This window comes from Marmota flaviventris, chromosome 13, assembly GCF_047511675.1.
Source record: "Marmota flaviventris isolate mMarFla1 chromosome 13, mMarFla1.hap1, whole genome shotgun sequence".
NCBI classification, from domain to species: Eukaryota; Metazoa; Chordata; class Mammalia; order Rodentia; family Sciuridae; genus Marmota; species Marmota flaviventris.
In genome coordinates, this window is record NC_092510.1 from 41800565 (window position 1) to 41816528 (window position 15964).

General features: G+C 35.9%; 1 protein-coding gene across 4 annotated transcripts in view; it reads left to right on the top strand.

The window, feature by feature from the left end:
* The window catches only part of Il33 (interleukin 33), a 201441-nt gene that overhangs the window by 45875 nt on the left and 139602 nt on the right, over positions 1-15964 (top strand). For 3 of the 4 annotated variants that reach the window (XM_071600623.1, XM_071600625.1, XM_071600626.1), the window contains one exon: positions 8620-8702. The exons of the other annotated variant lie outside the window; for it this stretch is intronic. The gene's annotated coding sequence lies outside the window, so the exon portion shown is untranslated. The remainder of the gene's footprint in view (positions 1-8619; positions 8703-15964) is intronic. 4 annotated transcript variants of the gene reach the window in all.

The following is a 15964-nucleotide window of genomic DNA, read 5'->3' on the forward strand; positions in this document are numbered from 1 at the left end:
TGAACAGACATGGTGAGAGTTGGATTTTTTTTTTTTTTTTTTGCATTATGGGGGATTAAATCCAGCAACACTTTACCACTGAGCTATACCCCCAGCCCTTTTTATTTTTTTAAATTTGAGAAAGGATCTCAATAAGTTGGAATCCTCCTGTCTCAACCTCCTGAGTCACTGGAATTACAGAAATGCATCACTGTGCCCAGCTAAGAGTGGGCATTCTTGTCTTGTTTCTCGTCTTAAAGGAAAAGCCTTGAACTTTTCACCAATTATTATGATATTAGCACATGTGGAATTGTCACACATGGCCTTTATTGTTTTAATGGGCATTTTTCTAAACTTCTTGACTTTATTTTAATCATGATATGATGCAGAATTTTGCTAAAAGATTTTTCTGAATCTATTGCAATGATCATGTGGTTTTGTCTTTCATTCTGTTAATAGGATGAATTCCTTTTATTTGTTTACAAATGTTAAGACAACTTTGCAGCCCAGAGGTAAATTAGACTTGACCATGGTGAAAGATCCTTCTAATGTATTGTGGAATATGGTTTGAAAGTATTTGTTGATGATTTTGTATCTAAACCCATTAGTGATATTCCCCTGTAGTTTTCTTTCCTTGTAGTGTCTTTGTCTGGAATTGGTGTTAGAGTAATGCTGGTCTTATAAAATTGGTTTGGAATTATTTCCTTCTCTTCAAATTTTTTGCAAGAATTTGAGAAAGATTGATATGAGTTCTTTAAATGTTTGGTTGAATTCAGCCTTGAAGTTACACGGTCCTGAGATTTTTTGATGGGATACTTTAAAATACTGATTCAATCTCCTTACTCATTGGTCTATCTAGTTTCCTCATGATTCACTCTTGGTAGGTTGTTTTTAGGATTTTATTCATTTCCTCTAGGTTGTTCAATTTGTTAACATATAATTACTCATAGTAGTCTCATATGATCTCTTATATTTCTTTGTTATTAATCGTAATGTTTCCTCTCTAATTTCAGATTTTATTTATTTAAGAATTTTCTCTTTTTTTCTTAGCTAAGGTTTGTCAATTTTGTTTAGCTTTTCAAAAACACCAACTCTTGGTTTTTTTGCTCTTTTTCATTGTTTTCCTAGTCTCTGTTTTGTTTATTTCTGCTTTGATGTAGAAATCCAGATCTGGAAAGCTCAAACGACACCAAGTAAGGTGAATCTAAAGAGATCCACACTGAGACACATCTTAGTCAAAAGTTATAAAGAGATAAATTTGAAGGCAGCAAATTGTCACATAAAAGGGAAACCCTATAAGGTTATTGGTGGATAGATCAACAAAAACTTTTCAGGTCAAAAGGGGATGGGATGATATATTCAAAATTCTGAAAGAAAAAAATTCCCAACCAAGAATACTCTATCCAGCATCCTTGTCTTTTTAAAATGAAGAGTGATAAAGACTTTCTCAGACAAAGAAAAGCTTTAGCACCACTACAACTGTGTTATAATAAATGCTAAAGGGAGTTCCTCAAACTGAAGCAAACATTATGCTAATTAATAATATGAAAACATATGAAAGGATAAAACTCACTGGTAAAACAGGAACATTGTCAAATCCAAAGCACTCCAGTTCTGTAATGGTCATGGGTAAAACAATTATGCCTTTATTATAAAAGGCAAAAACCATTGAAAACAACTGCTAGGCTTCGTGGTTCATGCCTTTAATCCCAGACATTCAGGAGGCTGAGGTAGAAGGATTGCAAGTTTGAGGCAAGCCATGGAATATAGTGTGACCCTGTCTCAGAATAAAAAATAAAAGGGGCTGGGGCTGGAGTTTTAGCTCAGTGGTAGAGTGCCTCTGGATTCAAACCCCAGTACCACGAGACAAACAAACAAACACAAAAAACAACCTAAAGCTATAATAATTCATTAAGGGTACAAATTGCTTTTTAAAAATGCAAATCATAAATGTAAAAATGTTAATTGTGACATCAAAAACACAAAATGTGGAAGGAGGAGGAGGAATAAAACTGTAGAGTTTGTATATGTGAGCAAACTTATTTATCAGCTTAGAATAGTCATAAGATGTTTTATGTAAGCTTCAGGATAACCACAAAGCAAAATTTTATCACGGATACACAAAAAGATCCAAAGCATACCGCAACAGAAATCCATCACTGACAAAACAAGAAAAGAACAAATGATCTATAAAATAACTAGAAAAACATTAATAAAATGGCACTAAGAAGGCATCACCTATCATTAATTACTTTGAATATAAATGGTTAAAGTTTTCTAATGAAAAAGTATAGAGTGGTTTCATGAATAAGAAAATAAGAATCTACCATATGTCCTATAAGAAACTTGAAAGACATTCATTGACTAAAAATAATGAAACATTTTAGATATTCCATGTAAATGGTAATAAAGAGCAAAGATAACTATGTTTATTTCAGACAAAATAGACTTTGAACTAAAAACTGTAAAACAGAGACAAAGAAGGCCATTGTGTAGTGAAAAGGGGTCAATTCATCAGGAAGATATAATAATCACAAATATACATGCATCTAACAGCACAGCACCTAAATATAAGAGGTGGGAAAGTAGTGAGGGACTTCAATACCCCACTTTTATCCAGAAAGAATATCTTTCTAGTGCTGGCGAGGATGTGGGGAAAAGGGTACACTTGTACATTGCTGGTGGGACTGCAAATTGATGCGGCCAATTTGGAAAGCAGTATGGAGATTTCTTGTAAAGCTGGGAATGGAACCACCATTTGACCCAGCTATTGCCCTTCTCGGTCTATTCCCTAAAGACCTAAAAAGAGCATACTACACTGCTACATCGATGTTCATAGCAGCACAATTCACAATAGCAAGACTGTGGAACCAACCTAGATGCCCTTCAGTAGATGAATGGATAAAAAAAAATGTGGCATTTATATACAATGGAGTATTACTCAGCATTAAAAAATGACAAAATCATGGAATTTGCAGGGAAATGGATGGCATTAGAGCAGATTATGCTAAGTGAAGCCAGCCAATCCCTAAAAAACAAATGCCAAATGTCTTCTTTGATATAAGGAGAGTAACTAAGAACAGAGTAAGGAGGAAGAGCATGAGAAGAAGATTAACATTAAACAGGGATGAGAGGTGGGAGGGAAAGGGAGAGAGAAGGGAAATTGCATGGAAATGGAAGGAGACCCTCATGGTTATACAAAATTACATACAAGAGGAAGTGAGGGAAAAGGGAAAAAAAAAACCAAGGGGGAGAAATGAATTTCAGTAGATGGGGTAGAGAGAGAAGAGGGGAGGGGAGGGGAGGGGAGGGGGGATAGTAGAGGATAGGAAAGGCAGCAGAACACAACAGACACTAGTATGGCAATATGTAAATCAGTGGATGTGTAACCGATGTGATTCTGCAATCTGTATACGGGGTAAAAATGGGAGTTCATAACCCACTTGAATCAAAGTGTGAAATATGATATGTCAAGAACTATGTAATGTTTTGAACAACCAACAATAAAAATTATTTTAAAAAATCAATTAACTTCAAAATGAGCTAGGTAATCCATGCTTGATAACCTACCTAGAAAACCACTAATTTAATCAGACATCAAACATGTGGTTTAATACACGAATGCTATGATAGATTAGTGAACCAACTTGGCATTAAAGCTGTCAGCTCCACTATCATGTCGTAACTTATATGCATATGTATTTATACAGCTTGCAAAATATTCATATATATATTCCCAGTTTCAAAATAAGGTCTTCATACTTAAACAATTATGGCTTGATATATGTCAAATTCATAAATATCAACAAAATCCAGACTGGAAACTCAGACTTTTTCCTTCATTCATTTGTGTATGTAGTATTGATTTATATATATTTTTAACTGAAAAATAAAAAATTGCAAAGATTTTTTATGTAGAATATGATGTTTTCACATATTTATACATTGTAGAATGGCACAATTGAATTAATATATGCATTATTTCACAACACATTTTATGGTAAGAACACTTAAAATCTATTCTCAGCGATATACAAAATATAACATGTTAACCACAGTCTCCATATTGTACATATTGAATTTATTCCTTCTGATATTTTGTATCCTTTGAACAATACATCTGTAAACCTTCCCACCCCTACACATAATCCATGTCTCTAGTACCACCATTCTACTCTACTTTTAGTAATTCAACTTCTTTGCATCCCATCTATCAGTGATATCATGAATTATTTGTCTTTCTGTGTGTGGTTTATTTTACTTAATCTAATATTTTCTAGGTTCAACCATGCTGTTGTGGACAGCACAATTTCTTTCATTTCACTATTTAATGCTAAGTAATATTTCATTGTGTATTTATAGGACATTTTTATGCTATCATCCATTGATGGATATTAAGGTTGCTTTTCTATCTTGGCTATTGTGAATAATACTGATATGAAATATTTCCTTTGGATATATACCCAGTAGTGGGGGTGCTGGATTACATGGTAATTTTGTTTTTAATTTTCTGATGAACTTCTACATTTCTTCTTTTTGAGGAAATTCCATCCTATTAATATTTTTGAGAAGGATTCATTCTGTTTTTCATAATGACTATATGAACTTACATCTCCATCAACATGTGAAAGAGGTTTTTTTTTTCCTTCACATATTTGGCAAACCTTTTGTTATTTTGAAAATAACTATTCTAACAAGCATTAGGTAATATCTTAATGTTTTAATTTGCATTTTGAACAATAATGATATTGAGCATTTAATATACTTGTTGGAAATTTGGATGCCTCCCTTGGTCTACTCAGCTTCTTTCCACATGTTTTAATCAATTAAATTGTTTTCTTGCTAAAAAAAAAAAAAAGAATATCTTTCTGGAAGAAAGAAATAATGACTTGAGCTACACTTACACTTAACAAGACATTTATAGGACATTCCTTCTAGTAGCAACAGAATATGCCTTATTCTCAAGTGTACATGGAACAATCTCTACAGAAGATCATTTGTTAAGCTACAAATATAACACATTGTAACAAATTGAAGAGGACCAAAGTCATATCACATAGGTTTTTGGTGGTTTTTTTTTAATGGTATGAAACAAGAAATAAAATAGTTTGGGATGTAGTTCAGTGTGTTTCACTTGCCTAGCATGTGTGAGGTACTGGGTTCAAAAAAAAAAAAAAGAGTCATTTCAAGCTAGTTCCTTAAAACAGAGATTGTGTTTAGGAGAAATTAAACTGGCAATAATCTTTTCTGGGAATTGTCAAAATTAATTTTACAGTAGTATAATTGCCATTTTGGCCTTCCTATTTATGTTACTGAAAAATTAGTCATCTTATATGTTTAAAGAAAATCACTTATTCAGGCAAACTCAAGTTGTGAAATAAACCATAAATTAAGAAATTGTATTTCTTCTATCAGTCAAGACCAGTTTTTCTTAAGCAGCTATGGGGGTGGGAAACTGAAAGACTCATTTTGCCTGTTATTTTTATCTCTCTTTCAATTTCATTTACAAGATTTTCAGCACTGAAGCTTTTTAATCAGCCTTTCCCTTTTCTTCCTTTTTCCAAAAATTGTCAAGAAAAATGTTTATTTCTACCAATATCTATGTCCAAATCGTATAATATTATTTTTTATTAGCAAAAATATTCTTATAGAGAGCTTCTTTGCATGCTATGCAGCACCGTAGACATCTTAGAAAATCATGTGAAAAGATAGCTGATTCACTCTGTACTGGTATTTGATTGCTTTCAAGCTCTCAGAGAAATTTATGCTTTGGAAACTATTTTCCTGTTTGCAAGTTATAAATTGAAAAAAAAAAGGAACCAGTATGAGCATATAATAAACAATTATTGAACTTCTACTTATGTGGTCAGTAAATACATGCCTGCTTATAACATATCACTGCACTTTATTCCCTGAGCTGAAGTACAAGTAGTCACATGCCCTTGCTTTGTGCCTTGTCCCACTGATGCCAAACAGTGTTTTCTAAAGGAAAGGTAGGAAATTTGAAGTTAGAGGGATTGGGTTTGGATTCTGGCTCTGATGTTTTTTCATGCCCCTAGAGAAGGTTAACTATTTAATGCCTCTAAGATCAGTGTCTTGATCTGTGAAATGGGAATATAAATACCTGCAATATTGAGTTGCTGGAAAATGTAAATGAGTCAGCATCTGAAACAGAGAAAGTACTTCATAGAAGTTGGTTCCTGGCCTAGACCTTTCCTCCTCCATTTCCTGCCTTTGATCATGGTAGGACTCTTCTGTTCCTATTACATAATAGAGAAATGTTCTGTTATTACAAGGATACATGAAGAGTGCAGGGAAAATTTAGGACCAGAAAAAATTTCTGGACTAAGCCTACTCTCATGTCATGAACATTACCCCAAACTAGATCGAGCTGTGTCTACATATTTCAACTTAAAAATACTCTCTGGAAGAAAAGAACCACTAGGGTTCTTTTGGGTAGATATTCTGGGCTAGGACTGACTTTTCAATATCAAAAAATATTATTTTCAGGCTGGGGCTGTAGCTCAGTGGTGGAGCACTTGCCTTACACATGTGAGGCACTGGGTTTAATCCTCAGCACCACACACAAAAAAACAAAAAACAAAAACAAAAACCATAAAAAGATACTGTGTCCATTTACAACTAAAAAATATTTTTAAAAATATTATTTTCAAGGGCTGAGTCTATAGTTCAGTGGCAGAGAGCTTGCGTTGCATGTGTGAGGCACTGGGTTTGAACCTCAGCACCACATAAAAATAAACTAATAAAATAAAGGCATGCTGTCTCTATAATAGCTACAAAAAATATTTTTAAATATATTATTTTGGGGCTGGGGTTGTGGCTCAGAGGTAGAGTGCTCGCCTACCATGCATGAGGCACTGGGTTCGATCCTCAGCACCACATAAAAATAAAAAAATAAAGATATTTTTAAAAGGCCACTTTAAAAAGTATATATTATTTTTAAGATAGAGTTGCCAATTTTTTAATTGGTTATTTTAGATTGCTTTAGAAGACACACCCATGATTGTTGCTATAAGCCTAAAACAAACTCTTGAGTCAGCAAATTGGAGATTTTAAAGTTTTCTTGAAAACAGATTTATATATAATGTGTCAATCAGAGTCCAAACAGGAGACAAAAACATACTAGTTACTTGAACAGAGAGAATTTAATGAAAGGTTGCTTAACTAGGCAACTGAAGGATAAAAAAGAAGGTATCATGGCAGTAGCAACTACAGGAAGTAGCTCCCACCCTGGGGGCTGGGAAGCAGAAGGGAAGTAGCCAGAATTATTAAAACTTAGAAATGATGAGAAGGGGCCCCACAGAGGTAAAACTCAAACCTAAAACAAAGCTGTGTCTTAGCTTGTGCTGTGTCTCTGGGCTGGCATTAGGGGCACTATGGGCCTGTGACCAAACTTTAAGTATGTGGTACTGGTTCCCTGGTGTCTCTGAGGCTGGGAACATGATGAGGCTGGTTTTGCAATTGTTGGAAAAACCGCAAATTGGATTCAGCTGCTACTATGGTTAAGCATTACTGTTGCTGGGTGAAGATGACTTGCTGGAGTGATCTTACACAAACCACAAGCTGACGAGAAACCTATGATGAACAAACAGAAAGGAACACACCCTTTCTCCCTCCTCCATCCTTGTTGTCTTCCTCTAGCATCTACTGACATAGCTAGCAGGAGCAGCTAGCTACACAGAAATGATGTTTTCAGAGTTCCAGGGCCAGTAGTGCAAAACTGTGCAGGAAGGGTAACGACAACAACTTAATGTGTAACTTGCTTGAAGATAGATCTCTATATGCAAAGGTAAGAAAAATTGAGGAAGTAAGTGATATTTTCTTTGTTTCATTCTTTCCCAACTTCTTATTCAAGACTTAATTTTCCACAGTGTAATGGGATTTGGAAGAAGATACAAGACTGCGTGCGATAGTCAGCTTTTTGTTACTGTGACCAAAATACCCAACAAGAACAATTTAGAGGAAGAAAAATTTATTTTGATTCATGGTTTCAGAGATTCAGTCCATGGTCATTCAATTCTATTTGTCTGGGCCAAAGGTGAGGCAGAACATAATGGTGGTAAGAAATGGTGGAAGAATGCTGCACCATTCATGATGGACAGGAAGCAAAGAGAGGAAGGGGAAGGGACTACAAGGAAGATGACCTCTTCCAAGGCACTCTTCCAGTGACCCACCTCCTCCAGCCATACCCCACCTGCCTATAGTTACCACCTAGTTAGTCCATTTAAACTAGGATAAGCTAATTAGGTTATAGCTCTCATAATCTAATCATTTCACTTCTGAATATTCCTACATTGACATAGGCACTTTGGGGGACACCTCCTATCCAAACCATAACGAAGACCAAATGTGACCCAATATTTCATCCCCACTTTTCCATGACACCAGTAAATTCATACATTTGATTTCACAGATTGTCAAGTTTTCCATATTTGTGGCAACAGACTTAGAGTTGATTGCTTTTTATTTTGTCAAGTGATGCCATTAAGTACTGCCTATGATTTCACTAAGAGAACATTTTACGCACCAACACTCAGGAAGAACATAATCTCAGAGTAAAGCATAGTTCTTAGTTGAATTGTTTTGAAAAACTCACTGCATGGGTTTTCTCTCATCCAGCGAGGATGTCCACAGAACAGGATAGAGGAGAGCATGGCTGCAGAGTCACTAATCAAGACCTCCGGAAACCAAGCAGAAAGCAGGTATGATTTTATTCGAAGTTACCATGTATATATACTCAGGCAGTGGCTAAGCAGATTACAGGCAGCCACCAATACAATTTCTGGCCAACTGTCCTTGCAGGAACCAATTAAGGAGTGGGCCGTGGAACAAGTACAGGGACTGCAACTCATGGCTTCATGCCCAGGGCTGATCCTAGAGGGTAAGCTGTTTGCGGCTCACATGCCTAGCACCAGGGAGTGGTTTGCCACTCAGAAGCCTTAATGTATGCCATGTATGCAGTACTCCATACACTTGTCCTCACATCTCACTGTTGAAATACATATACTGAGGGAAGGTAAGAAAAATATTGATGTTTTCACATTTGTATGGATTTTATACTAATAATAATAATAGTAATAGTAATAATAATAATAATATCATTGAAAGCTCACTACAAACTGCAGTTATGATGAACACTACATATGTATCAATTACTTAAAATTCCCCTAACGTCTCCTGGTGCAACCCATTATCACTTCTATAACACATTCAGATAAATACATATTAGTGAAGACGTGTACTTAAGGTAACACAATTAAGTGGCAGAATAATGCCTAGCAGCCAATCTTCTGACAACAAATCTGGCTGAATTCCCTGGCTACCTGCACCTTTTGTCTGGAATTCCTTGTACACACCTCTTATATGGGTCTAGGCTAAAGTTATGGGCTATGGGCCCAGACATCATTGATTTTATCACTTAGCCCTACTCTCCTGGCCAAAATTTGTTCTACATTTCAAGATAAAATTTATATAACTTTCAAGTGCAACCTGATACATGTTGTTTTCTGCTCATGCATTATTTGAGTTGTATCCTTGACATGTTCATGATCAAACCCCTCTAGGCTTAAAATATTGTGTTTCCATTCCTTCCATTTCTTCCATTACATACACACACATACGTGTGTACACAATCCTTGCATGAAGTGTTCAAAGTCTCCCTCCCGATGGGTATCCTGGTAAACTCAGGAAGTCAGAACTGCTGCTTTGTAGCCTGTCTTAGTCTGCTTTTTCACTGCTGTGACTAAAGGATCTGATCAGCACAACTGTAGGAGAGAAAAAATTTATTTGAGGGCTCACAGTTCCAGAGTCTTAGTCCAGAGAAGTCTTAGCTCCATTCCTTGTGGCACAAGGTGAGGCTGAGCATCATGGTGGGAAAGGGTAATTGAAGAAGGCAGCTCATATCATGGTGATCAAGAAGCAGACAGAGAGACTCCTGTTCCAGATACAAAATATATATCCCATAGCCATGCCCTCAATTTAACCATTTCCTCCAGCCACACCCCACCTGACTCTAGTTACCACCCAGTTTAATCCCTTCAGGTATTAATTCAGTTTAATCCCTTCAGGTATTAATTCACTGATCAGGTTAAAACTCTCACAATCCAATCATTTCTCCTCTGAAACTTCCTGCATTGTCTCACACATGAGCTTTCAGGGGACACCTCATATCCAAACCATAACATAGCCCAACATCATCTAATTGATGCTGAAGCTGAAGAAGAGGAGATGGAAACTGGTTTGTAGCTTTCTGGCTTTTTCTGGTTCAGTGGCTATTTGCAAAGGGAGCTTCTAAGTTGGGGCTCAAGCCCTAAGGGTGGAAGATTGCCGAGAGCCATCTATGAGCCCTGGGTAAACTGAGTGATATTGGAGCCATTAAGCAGAAAATCCTGGTATCAGGAACTCCCAGTAGGAATCCACTGGTTTAAGAATCCCTGATTCATGTGGTGCCCTGCTCAGCTCACCAGTCAAGATGTGAGTGACCTGCTCATGCATTATTTGAGTTGTATCCTTGACATGTTCATGATCAAACCCTTCTAGGCTTAAAATATTGTGTTTCCAAAACAGCCTCTCAGAGGTGGGTGGAGCTTGTCAAATGCTAATCAATCTATTTACTGCAAGACCCCTGCCACACCAAGAAGGAAGCACCAAACAAGACTCCTCCAGCTGAAACCTTATCCCTGCCTTTGATGTACTCCCCGCTCTTAAATAAAAATTTGGGGCCTTTTTTAGTTGTTCAGTTCCAGCTCCTATCAGAACTGGAAGATCCATCAGGCACTCCTCGATTTATATCTAATTTCTGGTTCTGTCTTTATTTCTTATTGATTATTTCAGACTTTTTATTTTTCTAGGCAGCTCACAACTGGGCAGGAACCTGCTCTATCAGGGTGCTGGCCACCTTGATAAAAGATTAGCTCCCCCGACTTTGTGTTAACCTACTCCCTCTCTGTGTTCTGCACAGTGGTTCTAAACTATCTGTTTGACACAAATGTGCAATGTTTGATGCCTTTTTAATGAATGTTGACACTGGTGGTAGAAGGATTTGTAACTTAGATCATAGACATGGAGGAGATTTATGATCAGACACAAACCCAAAAGCAGTGAATTTAAGATCTCTTCATGGAAATTAATCAGAAAGTCTCTAATATCAACTTAGGGTATTTTTTATCTACTACTGTGAGGTACCTATTATTTTGCCTTTCATAAATGAGGAAACAGGTACAAAGAACATATGCTCCAGCTATCACAGCTACTGGCAGAACCATTATTTGCATGGAAGAATTCTGACTTCTGATCCAACACTGCACTGTCTCTTGGCAATAAGATCATGCATTTATCTTTATTTATTCAACATGTATTTACTTGAAACTTTTCTGGAGAACTCCACAGTGAGCAGAACATTCTGGTCTTTGATGTCATGAGGACTGCAGTCTTGTGTCTGATCAGACATTAATCAAATAATAATGAAAACTTACAAGTTTTCCATTAGAAGCAAAGAAGTGGTAGTGCCAAAAGACATGTAATAGAAATGAAAAAGCAAGAATTTAAATAAACATTAAGCACACATGTGCACATTCACATGTGTGCATGTGACACATGCAGAATTCTCTATGAAACAATTGTCATTTACCAATGATCTAGAAGACTTCAATGTGCCCTACAGTGCTACAAGAAAAACTTACATATTTTGTTATCTGTAGTAGCTCCAATCAGATAACAGCTAACAGGGGCTGGATTGTTAACAGCTGTCAGCTGCTTTGGACTACAGAACTTGTGGTTAATTTTGGTACTTAGGAATACAAAATTCTTTTTAAAAAAGTGGTTTATTCTGATTTCTTTTAACAGAGGCTTTTTTCCCTTTCTCCTTACCAGGCAAGTCTACTTGAATTATTCCTTTATGGTTTGACTGGGCTCCCCACTGCAGGTCTACATATTCACTCTACAACTGGCTCATTGATAGCTTTCATGTGAATGAAGAGCTAAGGAGCGTTTTCCCCCTCTTTACAAAAATAATACAGGTTTAGTATAGAAATATAGAAATGTGAGAAGTCACTGTAAATAAACCCAGTTTCATTTGTTTGCCACTCAAAAAGGCTGAGGACAATTTGTTGGGGTAAGGAAAAATATTTATTTGAAAAGCTAGTAAACCGAAGAAGAAGGGAGGCTGTTGCCAACAAAGAGCATCTTAGGGAACTTAGGGGTGCAAAGTGGCTTTATCGGGAGAGAAAGGAGGAAGAGAAGGGCAATGAGCAGGAAGGCAAGATGCTGAGTGCCTAGTGGTGACTTCATCCTCCAGGGCCTATATTTTCTTTTCTTTCAGAACATCCCTGAGATATCAGGTCAGTCCTTATAATTTTTTTGATAGACACAGTATTTCCCTACAAGTTAAGCATTATTTTACTTTTAATTAAAGAACAAAATTATCAAATCCTTGATTCATTCTTTGATGTTATCTGAAGACTATCAGCTGTTCTGGATTTTATAAATCTAGAAGAAACTTACTAATGAGTAAATTTTACAATGTATGTCCTTTTAGTTCCTTCTTCCAAGAATAGCTAAACTTACAGTTAATTATTAAGATGTGAAATGTGTCTTTCATTGGACAACAGAGGGAGATAAAGGCAAAAATTTTAACTTGTACAATAGTTTCAGTCAGAAGTATGTCTCATCTCCAGCCAAACTAGTTGGAGACTAATAATATATTGCTCAGCCTAATGATCTCCAAAATTAGTAATTTTTAAAGTCAATTAAAAGCAAGTAAAACTGGAGGGCTTATTTAGGATTTCCCACAGTTATATCACCACTCACTGGTATCAAGGTCATTTTATTCTGTTTTTCAAAACTGAGAAAGAATGGAAGTTACACATTCCTAAATCTAAGATTCTTTTGGATCCTCAAAGCCCACCTGATCTTTCTGTGTGTTAGACCCTTTTTGGATAAAACAGGTCAGTGGAAAATTGTGACGGTGGGTTGTTTTGGAGGAAGAGTGTGGAGGATGTAGGTTTTGATCTTGTTCTTACTCTACTCTGTACTATGTGGTCTCTCAATGTGGAAGAGAAAACGAAATCCACCGACTGGCAGTTCAGGGCTGTACTAATTGTTCCATGTAGTTGCCTGAACTCCTTCCAGTTCATTACTCTCCTGTCTTAAGAGTGTGTTCTTCCACTATGGAAAGCAGTATGGAGATTGCTCAGAAAACTTGGAATGGAACCACCATTTGATCCAGCTATTTCTACTCCTCAGTTTACACCCAAAGGATTTAAAATCAACACACTACAGTGATGCAGCCACATCAATGTTTATAGCAGCTCAATTCACAATAGCTAAACTTTGGAACCAACCTAGATACCCTTCAACACATGAATGGATAAAGAAAATGTGGTACATACATACAATGGAATATTACTCAGCTTTAAAGAAGAATGAAATCATGGCATTTTCAGGTAAATGGATGGAACTAGAGAATACCATGCTTATGGTGAAATGAGCCAATCCCAAAAGACAAAGGCTGATGCTGATCCATAGTGGAGGAGTAGGGAAGAATGAAGGAACTTTGAATTGTGTAGAGTGGAGTGAGGAGAGGGAAAGGGCTGTGGGGATGGGAAGGATGGTAGAATTACCCTATATACATGTATGATTACACTACTAGTATGACTCTGAACATATATAGCCAGAGGAATGAGAAGTTGTGCTCCATTTGTGTACAATGTGTCAAAATTCAATCTACTCTCATGTATAACTTATTGGAAAAAAATAAATTTTTTTTTAAAAACCACTTAATTAAATGATCAAGAAACTCACCTTCAGTTCTGATATTTGCTATTCTAAAACTGTTGTAATAAAGAATTCAATCTAATTAATTTTTATATGAACTCAACAACATACCCTGTACCAGAAATTGGACAAAGAGGTAGGGATATCTCTATAAAGTATATACTGTAGTTTAAAAAAAATCACAAGGAATTTATACCTTTTTTGCTTCTTATATGAATGCTTTCTGGCTCTCCACAGAACTGATTTTCCCTCAAATATAAATATCTTTAATAAATGTTTGCTTTGAGTTGGATTGAAAGGAAAAATAAGGTTTTCATTGCTAAATTGTTTTTTAAATTATTTATTTATTTATTGGTACAGGGGATTGAACCCAGGGGGCACTCCAGCCTTTTTAAATATTTTATTTAGTTACAGGGTCTTGCTGAGTTGCTTAGGACCTCACTAAATTGCCGAGGCGGGCTTTGAACTCACAATCCTTCTGCCTCAGCCTCCTGAGCTACTGGGATTACAGGTGTGCACCACCATACCCGGAAAAACATCATTTACTTTTTTTTATTCCCCTATTATTTTTCAAATTTTAAATTTATATCAAAGCAATACATATTCATAGTTTGTCTTTGCATTTTAAGATAGATTTCATTTTAAAAATTATATATATATATATATATATATATATATATATATATATATATATATATCTGTGGAGTGTATTTTTGCTTACTGTACATTATGGAGTATAACTTATTCTAATCAGGATCCATTCTGTGGTTGTATATGATGTGGAGATTTACTGATGGTGTATTCATTTATGAACATAGGAAAGTAATGTCTTATTCATTCCACTATTTTTCTTATTTCTATATCTCCTCCCTTTCCTTCATTTCCATTTGCCTAATTCATTAAACTTTTATTCTTCCCCCCTCCTCTTTGTTGTGTGTTAGTGTCCACATATCAGAGAGACTATTCAACCTTTGGTTTTTTGAGATGTGCTTATTTCACTTAACATGATTGTCTCCAGATCCATCCATTTACCAGCAAATATCATAAAGTCATTCTTTTTCTGGCTTTGTATATATACCACATTTTCTTTATCCATTCATCTGTTGTGCATAATATAAAATGGTTTGAAATAAAAATCTGCAACCCCCATCTCATTTTTCCCCACTTTAGACACCACAAGCAACCTCTTCAAATATTGAATGAACTTTTAGACTTTATTTTCATATGTAAATGCCTTAAAATTTTGTAGGAAAATTATGTTAATCCTAGTCATACTAATAGTCAAGTGGAATGGTAAAACCAAGGCATTTTTAGATGCATATAGTATCAGTCTTAGAGTTTCTCTTATGGTAATAAGTTGAATAGCTCCCTCCACCCCCATTCATGTCTACCTGGAACCTCAGAATGGCACCTTGTTTAGAAGTAAGATCTTTGTAGATGTAGCTAGGGATATTGAGACAAAATCAACATGGATTCAAGGAATTCCTAATTTAATGACTGGTGCCTTCATAAGAAAAAGAAAGGATACATAGAAACATGGAGAAAAGGTCATGTAAAGACAGAGGCAGAGATCAGAGTTATGTTGTCACAGGTCAAGGAATTCCTGGGGCCATAAGAAGATGGAGAGAGGCAAAGAAGGATTGTTTGCTAGAGTCTTCAGAAGGAGCATGGCCCTGATGACACCTTGATGATTCTAGACTTCTAGCTTCAGTAACCGTGACAGAATCAATTTATCCTATTTTACCTCTCAGTTTGTGGTACTTTGTTATAGTAGCCCTTGGAAATTAATTAAGTGAGTGAAGGACCAGCTTACTGTACCCAACTTACCTCAGTCCATTTCCTTCATTCTCACTCTTGTTCTTCTGTTCCCACAAGTTTATTAAAATTTTTGCTTAAATCAATATTTTCATATCTATCTATCTATTTATCTTGCTGCTTAGCCAAGTATACTATGATTTTATATTCTTTGTTGATTATTTCTCCATAATAATCATTATCTTTTCTTTTCAGTTACTTGCTTTTCTATGTACCTATTACAGTGCTTCCACACTGTACAGCAAACTGTCGACAAAATTTCCCATGTAAGGTATTTAATCTGTGTGTATGCATTTGTGTGTGTTTCTTGAAGCCCTCTGCCTCTGATCTAGTGTTATCTGGGATAGTTACAGATCTATCAACCTGGATCTTACTT